Source organism: Patella vulgata, chromosome 2 (assembly GCF_932274485.2).
Source record: "Patella vulgata chromosome 2, xgPatVulg1.2, whole genome shotgun sequence".
NCBI lineage: Eukaryota > Metazoa > Mollusca > Gastropoda > Patellidae > Patella > Patella vulgata.
In genome coordinates this window covers 78,011,264-78,024,596 of record NC_065880.2, presented here as the reverse complement: position 1 = coordinate 78,024,596, position 13,333 = coordinate 78,011,264, and positions in this window count along the sequence as shown.

Below are 13,333 nucleotides of genomic sequence, written 5' to 3'. Positions count from 1 at the left end.
AATTTGCTTTAAGATCAAGTGAAAAATGTGTGTCGAGATTGGAAACACCCTAAAAATATTAAAAAGGCAGTCGACGTGATGAATAGCACAGGATTGGGTTGAGACCTACGGTTGCTTACAGGGATTTGTACCTGGTTATTTGGCCATACAATATAATTATAAACAAACCAAACATCTGGTAAAGTTTGTATAGAACGGCATTCCACTAAAGCCAGTTATACATATATAATACGTTTAGCTTAATATTATACAAATGTTGGTTACTTTATTCAAGAGAGATTGAGAGGGAGAGAGGGAAGGGGGGGGGGCGTCATCTTGACACAAGCTAGGTCGTTTTGGGACTAACATATAGTTAAATTTTATTTCAATAATAGGCTTGCGCGTGAGGGTCTTTAGTAGTGGGAGGAAATCGCAGGAACCGGAGGAAATCCACAAGGTTGGACAGGCGATTCTTATCCTTGATGACGTAGTAGAAGCTGGGAATCGAAATCAAGCGGCTTGACTTAATAACAGACCTAGGGGCGCCGGAACCCGGGTATCAGGGTTATAAAAATGGTACCCTGCCCTTTTCTGGGGTATACATGTATACCCATGCCCTAATGATAAAAGTTTTCAACCTTTTTACTAGTCTATTCATTTGTGATTAATCAGGCTTTTGTCTCCTTCATTATCATGTATTTTAAAGGGTTTTATGTTCAAATTTGAAATGCTAGAGGCGCTCTAAACAGGGTTCTCGGAATTGACAAATTTCAAAATTTTCTAGAGGCCGAGGGGGAGAGACCCTTTCCCTCCCCCTATCTTTTGGTACCCTGGTCCTCGCGCCGTTCCGGCGCCCCTGGACAGACCTTATGATCTAAAGCGCACACCTTAGACCACGCGGTCACCCAACCCCCACTTTATTCAAAGTTCTATAATACATATATCAACTTATCTACCCGGTTCTTATTAACGGAATAACGAATGATATTGTGGATCCAATGTATCAGCAATAACCATACAACAGTATTTATTCTAGCTAAAATGCCGAATATCTGAAAGAATAAGCAAGTTTTGTTGCAATATCTTGAAATCATTTATAACATATGTAAGTATACATTAGGTAAAATACCTACACGTGCTCTGTGTTAACATATATAAGTAAGGTGTGTATATAGACCATATTATATAATATAGGTGTGATGGTCATTGGTCGTATTGTATAACTCCTGTGAAAAAAAAGATAGAAATGAAATGGAGTTTTATTTCCTACTGTACTGTACCGACTGGACTTTTGAAGACGGGTGTACCCCATGCAGTGTGCATTGCGGGAAATTTTGCCCCGATAGCGGTGCTACGGCATACTCTTATTTCGAAATCCAACTGTTCCTTTTATGCACGCCAATACGATGTCCCTTTCCAGGTCTTCTTACTTGTACCTCTGACAAGGGGGTACCACACCGGAAAATCCCGATGAACTTTCTCGGCCAACACCGGAATCGAACACTAGACCTCTAGGTCAGAGAGCCAACGTCTTACTCACAACGATAAGACAAAATTTGTCGAAACGTCGTAGCATATATAGTGTATGAATGTATTCGATATAAATTGCTGGCCACTTAATGATACGGGTAGGACAATTTGCTAAATATTATCCAATACTACCTATACCACCCAATACTCACCCAATACCACCAAATACTACCACATACTACCTAATTATTGTGAAAAACTAACATAGTCTTCAATAATATATAAAAAAAAGAGTCAATTCATGGAAACATGCAAAGAAATATACGACAAATGTGATTGTCAATGTCTCACTGTTCCAATTACCTCCCTTGATCACTAAATACTAACAAATATTTAAGGGGAAGACAAATTATTTCTATAAATTTTGAATATATATCCAGAAATAATCCCTATGTACAAGTCCGTAACTTGCTCAGAGCAACGAGGGGGCGGGAAGTGTTCTCTGGGGGTGCTGTAGTTACGGGCCTGCCTCTGTATTACAAGTAAAAATGGTCTAAGTATTAAGGGAATATATCTTTAAATGTGAGGGGTCGACGGTTGAATTCGGGGATTAAGAACCCAGGGGCTCTCTGTAGTTATAGAAAATATCTCACATTTGGACTATGGAATATTAATTATATGCAGCCATACTAGTTCGATGGAAAATTGTGAAAACTGAATCTAAAAGACCACTTGCTAACAAATACATCTCAAATCTGGACTATATGCAGCCTGCTAGTTTAATAGGAGATTGTGAAAACGGAATCTAAAAGACCAAGCGCTAACAAATACATGCAAAAACTTCCTATAATTTATTTTTCATGAAAATTTCAATCAAATAAATCGTAGTTTTTGTAGATTCCTGCTGGAGTCAGAAGTTCAACCATCTCCAGACTATAAACTCAAAATTATCACTAAATAAACAGGGAACCGGAGACTTCGATCCATCACTGAAAAACAAGGTGGTTCCATTAATCTAAAACCCAGTTCAATTTACTTAACTTTAATCTTATTCTGGAATCAGACCACGGACCAATCTGTCTACAGACATTAATTGGGATTAACAACACGTGGTAGCCTAACAAACTCGGTAGCTGTGTCTGGAAGAAGAAATGTGTCGTCTCCGTGTTTTGAGTGCCACGGTGTCTAGAATACGAGATTGCCAGATAAAAGTGAATTTAATCAACTGTGCTACCTATACAAGTAGGTTTCGAGAATATAACATCCCCTTTGTTTTATAAAACCATATCACCCATGAATTACATACGGTGACACTGACATTTGTGTGTCTGCTAGAACCATGGCGTCATATTGACCTGGTGTATGTCAGAAATGAAATGAGGTTTAACGCACTATTTTTCTGAATCAAGCGGACTAATGAAGACGGGGATACGTCATACGGTTTTCTATGAGGGAAAGTTTACTCAGAGGCGCTTTCGTCTATATTTCATCGAGTTCCAACTTGTCCGCTTCTTTTACGTGCAAATTAACAGCACATCAGTTCTTCGCCCAATCCAAACGCGCTTTGCTAGATGGGAGCCACGGCGGCTAAGTGAGTAAGACGCTAGCTCGCTAACCCGGGGGTCTCGGGTTCGCTCCCGGTGTTGAACGAGAAAGTTCCTCGGAATTTTCCCACGCGGTGGTGCAGGACGGAGGTCCTAGCAGGGACAGCATCTAGCCGTTTGGATGGATTCGAAAAAACGAGGTCCCGTGTACACGTAAAATATCCCTTGACAGTTGGAATTTGATATAAGAGTGGGCGAACTTTCCCACATAGCACAATGTATGGCTTTCGCCCGTCTTCATTTGCTCAGTCGGATCAGAACAGTAAGAAGTTAAACCCCATTTTATTTCATTTCACCAGGTATATTTTTTTGTAAATTTTGAATTCTGTATATTTTCCTGTTGTCAATTATAAATAGTTTTGAAATATCATTCAAAGTCAGGGCCGCCTCCAGTAATTTGAAATCAGTTTTTTTTAAAAATTAAACAAGGGCAATAACGCTGATTATAAGTATCGAAAATCAGTAAACTTCTTCGTCAATTGAGCTATACCATTCAAGTCTGGAGAACGGCATAAAGATCAAAGTGACAAAGGGCAATAACTCTAATGATTCTACAGGAATTTGCAAAGTGATCAAGGGGAATAACTTTGAAAGTAATTAACAAAAATCGTTGAAAATCAATATGGTTCTCCATTCCATATCTACAAGAATTTTTTAAAATGACCAAGGGAAATAACTTTATTAAATAATTAGAAAAATCGTTGAAAATCAATACTTTTCTTCATCTCAGCATAAGACAGTGTTTAAATAGACAATTTAATTGAGTTATAACCTTTGTCACTAAGATGTCCACGAACCGATTGAAATTATTAGAAATTGATGAAAATTGAGTCTTCTTCGCCTTCTGAATGCTTAATTAGATGATGATAACTTTAGCCACTAAAGAGACCACAAGATATTTCAGAGTGATCAAGCGCAATAAAGCGGGAAGAACTGGCAGTAATTATTGAATATCGGTGAAAATCAATAAACATCTTCGTGGATAATGGTCAAAACATTTTAAATGTGGGCATATAATTTATGTTTACAAACTGTCCCCCTTACTGAACTGATTCGGTAAACACTGTGTCCAAGGTTCGACCACGGTGTAGGCACAGAATGTTCCTTGGAATTTTTCAGCACAGCTTCACCTTGTCAGTGGGACAGGACAGAAAGCCTGGCAAGGAACAATGGCTAGTCTTTCGAATAGGACACAAATCCGAGGTCCCATGTAGACGTTGGCGTACACGTGAAAGAACCGATTTTGCCTTAATAGCAACCTGCTTTACCAGTGGTTTCTTGGAATTGATTTTCTGTAATCTTATTTTTTTGGCAACTGTAATTGGAAGAAAGGTCGTTATTTGTGTAGATTGTCTTCGACGCTAAAATCGCGTTGTTTACAATTGTATAGTATCTAAGAGGCGCTGCTTGAGTCAGATGTTTTGTCATTTTATTTTTTGGCAACTTTATTAATTTTCATATCTGGTATGTATTTGAGGAGAGATTTATATACCACTGCACATACTGGTATATCAATGAAGTCTGTTTCTATGTTGCTAGAATCGTAAAGTCTCGACAATAATTTCAGATATGATCTATCTCCACCTTAACACATACAGCGCTGAACTACAAAAACATACCACGAGTAAATCTTATCACATACAAATATTTATAAATGTAATTTCTTCATTGACAAAAGTTGGTAGTTTTTATAGAATCATATACCGTCTATGTTGAATACTAGAGATAGAATGGCGCTAAAACTGCATTCTACGACGTCTGTGGGATTGTATATTTATCATATTAAAGGCCGACCCACAATAAACAAATTACCATCGACCATATTAACTGTCAAAGAATCACGGTATAGCTATAGCGTTAAGTTCCTTTCATTGGATCTGACGCGTTGTGTCATGTAGTGTGTACAAGGCTTAGGACATCTTGTGTGGTTGATAGATGATATATTAATCATAATGGACGACTCACAATAAATATATTACCATTGATCATATTAACTGACAAAGAAGCACGGTAGCTAGCGTAGAGTTCTGTTCACGGAATCCGACGCGTTATGTTGGGTAGCGTCACTAGCGTGTACAAGTCCTTACGCATCCTGTGTAGTTTATATTAATGATATAATGTATATTTTGTTCATAATCGGTTGGTAACTAGCGTAGAGTTCTGTTCACGCAATCCGACGCGTTGTGTCGGGTAGTGTGTACAAGGCTTAAGACATCCTGTGTGGTTTATAAATGATATAATGTATATTTTGTACATAATCGGACGTATATCAGTTATATTACCGTTTCTAATCAATAAGCAATTTACACGGTGAATTTAACACTGATAATAATATCATTTATTTCATATACATCATATTCAGTATTAAGATGTTTCTTTAACGTTCTTTTTTACTGGAATACTTTCAAAGTGTTAACTATAGAATGTTATGAAGGAGACTGTAGTATAATAACCAATTCTTTTTAAAAAAACCAAGCCGCTAACATGGTAATCAACACCTTGTAATGCCTATTCACAGATCTTAGAATGATATATTATAATAAGCTTTGATGAAAATGTCTTTCACACTTGTACCAGAAATTATAAAAACTCTTGTTGTTTTATGAAAAGAATATGGAGTTTTTGTCGAGAGATTACGATAGACAGTAAACTAATGCCATTTTTATCAATGAAACGGCGTAAATGCTGTAAACAGTAGCTGTAAAATGACGTTTTATCTACAGAAAGTATTGAATGTTACAAGCCAGGTCGCTTTTTTTGTTTGTACAATGTTCTTTACATGTATTTGTTGAATGATATATTACTTGCATAGATTACATTCGTGAACAATTTACCCTCTCTCTCTCTCTCTCTCTCTCTCTCTCTCTCTCTCTCTGTAGTTGAAATATCTTTACTAAGTTTGAAAAGTTCTACGACGCATTCCTACTTGAATTCTACAACAGGGTCGTTGTTTGCTTCTTACGCTGTTGCGCCTAGCCTAGTTAGAATTATTACAAATGTTTATTCGAGTCTTTAAGAAATAGAGGGGCGGGTGTATGTGTGTGTGTGTGGGGGGGGGGGGGTATGGCTCATAGTAGGGTTGTTTAATCACTTCACTTAAAGCCGCAGATCGCCATATTCATTTTTTGTACAATGTCTAATAATTTGTACACGGTTTAATCCATTATAAAATGTACCAAAATTGATAAGTTAACATTTTATTAAACATACATTATGCAAGAGCTAAATCTGCCTATTGCAGGTTTCTTTAGGCCTGAACTGTTATTTAAAGTATTAATTAGACATTAATTAACTTATCCAGACTTTAACCAACTCTCGATGCCATCGGATGGCTGCGATATAAGTAGATTTAAACACGTTTTGTGGTCGATGCGGTTACCGTAAAAATGGATAATCGAGACTTTTTTTTATCGTAACAACGGTCAAATGCTAATCGAACCTAGACTATAATTGTATCGCCGATATCTAGGCTCAGAGTAAAACAATTTGACTGATATTTTCAGTATATTCTCTTTTCATGATCTATTTTTTAACTATGATAATGAGAACTGTCAACTCTTTATTTAATCTTACCTAATGCCCCGTTAAGAAAACAAAACCAGAATATCAATCTACTGTTGATAAACTTCCAGCTTGAATTCAATCTGAATGAAAAGTGATTCGTCACCCGACACTTATTGGTGACGAAGGCCTACTAAACTTAGGTTGTTTACAATTAGCATGAAGTAATAGGCACATGTTTGTTTGTAACGTCTGCAGAGGATCTAGAATATTACGAACTTTCAGTTTGTCATAATATTGCTAATACGTCGCACTAAACGGAATTTAATCATATAAACCTATTTCTTAAACAGCCTTAAGGCTCAGCGGATTTCTAATTCTCTAAATTAAAAGCTGCGCCCATTGGATTAAAAAAAGAGGCGCCAATGAAGACGCCTGTGAGGAGTGTTTATCTAAAATAAACTGTATGGTGTTTGTTATGTAATTTATGATAGTAAACGCTTGCATTGCCTGACTAAATTTTAAAGCTAGGAAGGGTGCCGGAGAGGGCCGAGGTTTGTCTTCGAACGACACCATTTTGAGAACTTCTTTCTAAAAACGGTATGTCTGCCTAATAGTAAACCGCCAGTCGTATCACAAGTGTATGGGTTGTGACAAATGAATAGATCGCAGTATATTAGTATTCCCACGATAGATTCCAGATGTATTTCGTGATAAATAGTGGTGGAGAGGCGTTTCGGCTATGGACCTTTCGGCCATAGTGGTTAAACAGTTGCTATCTGCAACAAGGGCTGTCTGGTTAGCGTTAGGGGTTCAAAAGGAAACTGTGGTTGAAACGTCCCTAGTCGATATAGTTAGGATTAAGGCTAAAAGGAAACTGTGATCGAAATGTCTCTAGTTGGTATGGTTAGGGTGAGTTTTGTTTTTTACTTGTGGCCGAAACGTCCCTAGTCGAAATAGTATGGTTATATAGAGAATCTCCTACCAGTCTTTTTTGATATCAAAAAATATCAACACAAGTTGATAAAGTAACAAAAAACGAGACTCTGCCGATTTTTTTTTTACTTTATCAACGAGTGTTGATATTTTTTGATATCAAAAAAGACGAGTAGGAGATTTTATTTATCACCCAATCCCTTCTTACATGCACAAATAGATAAATATAATTCTTTGCTGTAGATTTCACTTTTACTGAACATTATGGCGTAGTGATACATCAATTTTTGACAGCAATTCAATCATTGCAAAGTCCTTTATATTGACCCAGTGTTTCCATTAAGGTCAACTGAATAACAATAGTTCATTTTTAATAAAAAAAAATACTTTTAATAAGAAATGAACTGTTCTTTGAAAATCAAAAAAAGTAGTTCCTTTTCAACTGACCAATCAAATTCATGTAAAGCGATATCTCCTTAGTAGATTATGAAATTTATCACACAAGCGATATCTACTGTAGAATGTATTATTGGGTGATAAAGTAAATTATTCGTCATAGTCAAAACATATATATTATAAAAGTATAAACGATCTTACTATTTATATATCATTCTTAAAGACTCCTTAAAATTCTTTCTGGAGTGTTTCTGGCAGCAAATTGACAATCTGTCTGTAGAAACGCGAGGCATTCCAGATCAAATTTTGACAACCATATACCCTCGAGCTCTATAGACTTGAGACTGATATTTATATAAGAAGTTATAAATAAAGCTGAAATGTATTTAAACCATTGACTGAGGAGTTCTTTGTAAAAAAAATATTCCACGATCCCTTGTTGATTTTGAAACTCTATAAAAGTAATTAAATTTCAAGGAGAAAAAAGGATGTTTTGTCCCCGATATCAACTTTACTAATAAACAATGTGCTTTAAATTTATGGGCAAAATTATTGTATATCATTACTGAATATTATTTAATTAAATATTGGAAAAAATAATAATTATGTACTGTAAGAATATATAATTAAATATTATAAGAATTTATAATTAAATATTATAAGAATTTATAATTATATACTGTAAGAATATATAATTATATACTGTAAGAATATATAATTAAATATTGTAAGAATATATAACTGAATATTGTAATAATATATAATTAAATAGTGCGAGATTATATAATTAAATATTGTAGATCTATATAATTGTAAGAATATATAATTAAATATTGTAAAAAATATATAATTAAATATTGTAGATGTATATAATTGTTAGAATATATAATTAAATATTGTAGATGTATATAATTGTTAAAATATATAATTAAATATTGTGAAAATATTGTAAAAATATATAATCAAATATTGTAGATGTATATGATTGTAAGAATATATATTTAAATATTGTAAAAATATACAATTAAATATTGTAAAAATATACAATTAAATATTGTAAAAATATATTAGTAAATATGGTAAAAATATATTAGTAAATATGGTAAAAATATATTAGTAAATATAGTTAGAATATATAATTAAATATTGTAAAAATGTTAAAATATTTAATTAAATATTACTAATAAGGAATGTGCATTACATTTATGAGGCGAAAATATCGTGAGATTATATAATTAAATACTGAATACATATAATACTGATATACATGTAATGGATTTGAAAGCAAGCCGAAGCTTATATAAATTCATTTTACATTTCAATACAATTAGCAATATGTACAAATTTCAAAAGTATAGCTTACATATTTACATAGACAATTAAATAATAAATATTGACTCCTATTCTAGGGATTTGAACATCTTCACAGGAAACTCCCACCCAATTCAGGTACTGACAATATAAATTCATCTCCTCGGTGTTTTGTCATATTTGTCTACAATACCACCCTTGGTGGAAGTGGACGAAATCCAGGAACGAACGAACGTTTTGTCATGAATTAAATTTGAACCAAGATCAACTAAAATAATTATGCAGCATTTATTGTGAAGGTAGACATTTTGTAAACAAATGCTGATTAGAGGTTTTAATATGTTGATTAAACGACTGAATTATCCTGTTTAAACTGCCCTTCCACAACTCCGTACTTAGTTCCCTTGTTTGCATGGCACAACATTAAAGTCTCGTTGCCTCATTTTAGTGCATTTTATGAATATCAGTCAAAAATGGTTCAATTCCGTTCAGTTTTTACAAAGATATGTTAAATTGAAATTTCATCGATCTATGCTGCTTGCTATATACAAATTCCGTCGCCATTTTGTTGTGGGTGAACAGAATTGATAGACCTATTTTAAAACCGATTGAATACAAGCAGGGAGGTTATCTAGCGTTGGTATATTGATTTTGGTTTCTTAGTTAAATGTTAAATTATCGATCTTATCAGATATTAGCGTAGATTAAGCCGTGAAAAAAGTTGATATCCGAAAAATAGAAATTATGCTCAGAGGCTTTAAAATGTTGATTAGACGACCGAATTGTCTCGTTTAACAGCCCTTCAAAGGCCGCCATACTATTATCCTTCTTTGCATGTCATAAAGTTTAAACGTGATTTACTGATTAAGACACTATAAGAAGGGAATCAAACAACCCACTGTACTGCATCGACTTGGTTAATGAAGACGGACATACGCCAAATACAGTACGCGATGAGGGAAACTGTGCCCGTACAGTGCCTACTCCTAATTCGAATTCTAACTGTCAAGGGTTCTTCTGCGTGTACACCAACGAGTACACGGGGCCTTTCTTTTTCGTACCCTCCGATCGACTAGACACTGTCCTAGCCAGGCCTGTCCTGCACCACTGACAAGGTGAACCACGCTGGCAAAAACTGGGAATCTTTTACGACCAACACCACAATCGAAACCCGGACCTCTTATTTATTTAGCCAAACCTATACCGATTAAGCTATTACAAGACGGAATGTCTGTAAACCATACTCTTCAAAAAAAAAAGGACATTCCTTTAGAGCTGCTATTTTGAAATATGTCAAATCCGACACCAGTGTGCTCAGACACATAGGGTATGGCCACAGCAACGCCGGAGAACAATTTGCGCTGGAGAACAGTTTGATTCAGCGACAAGTCGCGGTTCCTGTTGCAACGAGGCGATGGTAGATGGAGGGTATACATACCGACGGCGAAATATCACTATGCGTTTCTTTTTTTGATGAGTATATATTACTAACTTAATTATTTATTTAATCTGACGATCAATCTTAAAACACATAACTTTTTATAGATTTTATCTAATTGTAAATGATTAACAGGTGTGCAATTTTAGTCAATATGTAAAATGATGAAGCATCTTCAAGGAGCGAAAAATGCATAAAATTAATTTAATGGACAGTGTATGCACATTATATATACCACGTATAAGGGTTTTATATATACCATATTACAATACACAGATCGGGTATAATAGAAAAACCATAAAGGAAATATAATTACTTGACATATTTATGAGACATTTTTCACAATTCAAACTTTATTTTAGATGCCTAGAGTAGATTAGATTTCTATAGAAGGGAGTCGGTTGTTTAAACAGCCCAGGTAATATGAGAATAAAAATCGCAAAGAAAACAATATCCTAGTCTCCGTGAAAAACACATGCACAACATTGCCAATCTTTAACAGGTGGATTAATTCCACATTTTATTGCAAAATGGCGTCAAAGAAAACATAAAAATTGAATGGAAGGGGGTATAAAGACGAGACATATTTACATGTGGTAATTATTTAATTGTAATGCCATATGCAATTTAATATGATATATATTTATATCTACAAGGTGTGAACAATAACTTACAGTAGTAATTAAAGTGGTGACATCTTTTTTAAAAAAAAATGTGTTAAAATGAAATAGGGTTTATTTAACGTGCTTTTTTTTTATTGCACCGACTAGGTTGACGAAGACGGGCAAATGCGGCGCAATTGGCTATGAGGGAAATTTCCAACACTCAAGGGTTATGTTAGTTGCACGTCAGAAATGACCTAGTTTGTGTCGAGTGGACGTTAAACCCCACCCCCCTCTCTCTCTCTCTCGCTCTCTCTCTCTCTCTCTCTCTGTAACACATCTCCCCTACCAATATTTTTAAACCCCCAAAAAAGAATGATAAAAGCCATTATTTTCCAAAGCATTAACTGGAATAGAACGGTACTGGATAACAGTTCTGCTAGAATATGTACGACGCAGAGAGCTGTTTTCTGCCAGTTTCCTCGTCAGCTTAAATCTGAATATAACATAGATCCTATTTCGTTTCGTTTTTGTTATAGTTTAAAATTCCTTTTTATTTAAACGAAACGAAATATAGATCTGTATTACATTCGCTTATAATGTATGGTAGCCATTTGTCCACATGTTAGGCTACCACTTCTTCCCATTTAGTAATGCCAGTAGATACACGATCAGATTGAATATTCTGGTACGTGTAGATACACCATTAGAACTTTACTCCCGCCTAAACACAGCATAGTATCGCAGACAATATTACGTGTCAACAACACTCTTTCATCTAATCCCAATACAGGATATATCCCGCTATGCTAGGACTTCCAACATTTGTTACTTTCCTATTGAAGACGCCGATGGCTGAAGAGCTTTTTTTCGATATCACCCAAGGTAGAATAGGACGTAAATCCTTATATTAGTAGTGGTGGTAGTATACTCGCTTTTTAAAGAGAAATTACACACTAATGAGTGAGACGCGGTGACTCAGTAAGTACGACCCTGACTCGCTAACCAGGCGGTCTCGGGTTCGCCTTGTCGGCGGTGCTGGACGGAGGGCCTGACAAGAACAGCGTCTAGTCGTTCTAATGGAACGAAATACCGAGGTCCCGTGTGCACATTGGCGGGCACGTAAAAGAACTATTCACAGTTGGAATTCGTTTAAGAGTAGGCCGTAGCCCCGCTGTCTGGGCAAAAGTTCCCTCATAGCACACTGAATGTCATAATATGCCCGTCTTCATTAGTGCAGTCGGAGCAGAACAGTAGGACGTTAAACCCCATTTTTCATGTAAGGAGAGACTGTCACTTTATTATGTATATTATATTTATAAATATGTATATGCATGTTATCAGTTTATCATCAAATATAAAATATGATAAATAGATTTTATGAATCATAAAATAGGGTCAGTTTTCGTCCCACATCTAGACCCATTTGATGAATAACTTTTAAAAGGTATGCAAGCAGATATACCATATTTCAGGTTTAAATTTGAAGATAAGAATTATTTTTTTTAACGGATGGTTACCTGTCTGGGCGCATTATACCACAAATAAAAACTGAATGGAGGTGTGGAATATTTTTGTATTTTATTGTTTGAATCAATCTGATTAAAACACAGATCCTATTACGTTTCGTTTTTTATAGTTCAAAATTTCGTTTTACTTGTCTATACTGCACTAGGATATGGAAGAGTTGTTATATTACCAGCTTTCTGGTTGAAGTGGGGGATTGGCCAATGAAACAGTCCGTTATGGTGAGTTCTCGGCGTGCTATGCACGGAACTGTGGATAACCACTAGAAACGTCAACGCTGGTTGATTAATCAATGTCTGACGTCATAGGTCAAAAGCCGCTCGTACGACCCCTGACGCGACCTTCCAGTACAACTGGAACAAAATATAGATCTGTATTTTAATCAGATTGTATTTGAATTTATCACTGTAATAGTCTACCTATTAATTAAAGCGGCATTAGGTAATAGTTCAAAACTAGATAATGAAAAGAGAATATGCTGAAAATTACAGTCAAATTACTTTACTCTGGTCCTAGATATTAGCGATAAAATTATAGTTACGATAATAAACAAAGCATACACCCGAAAA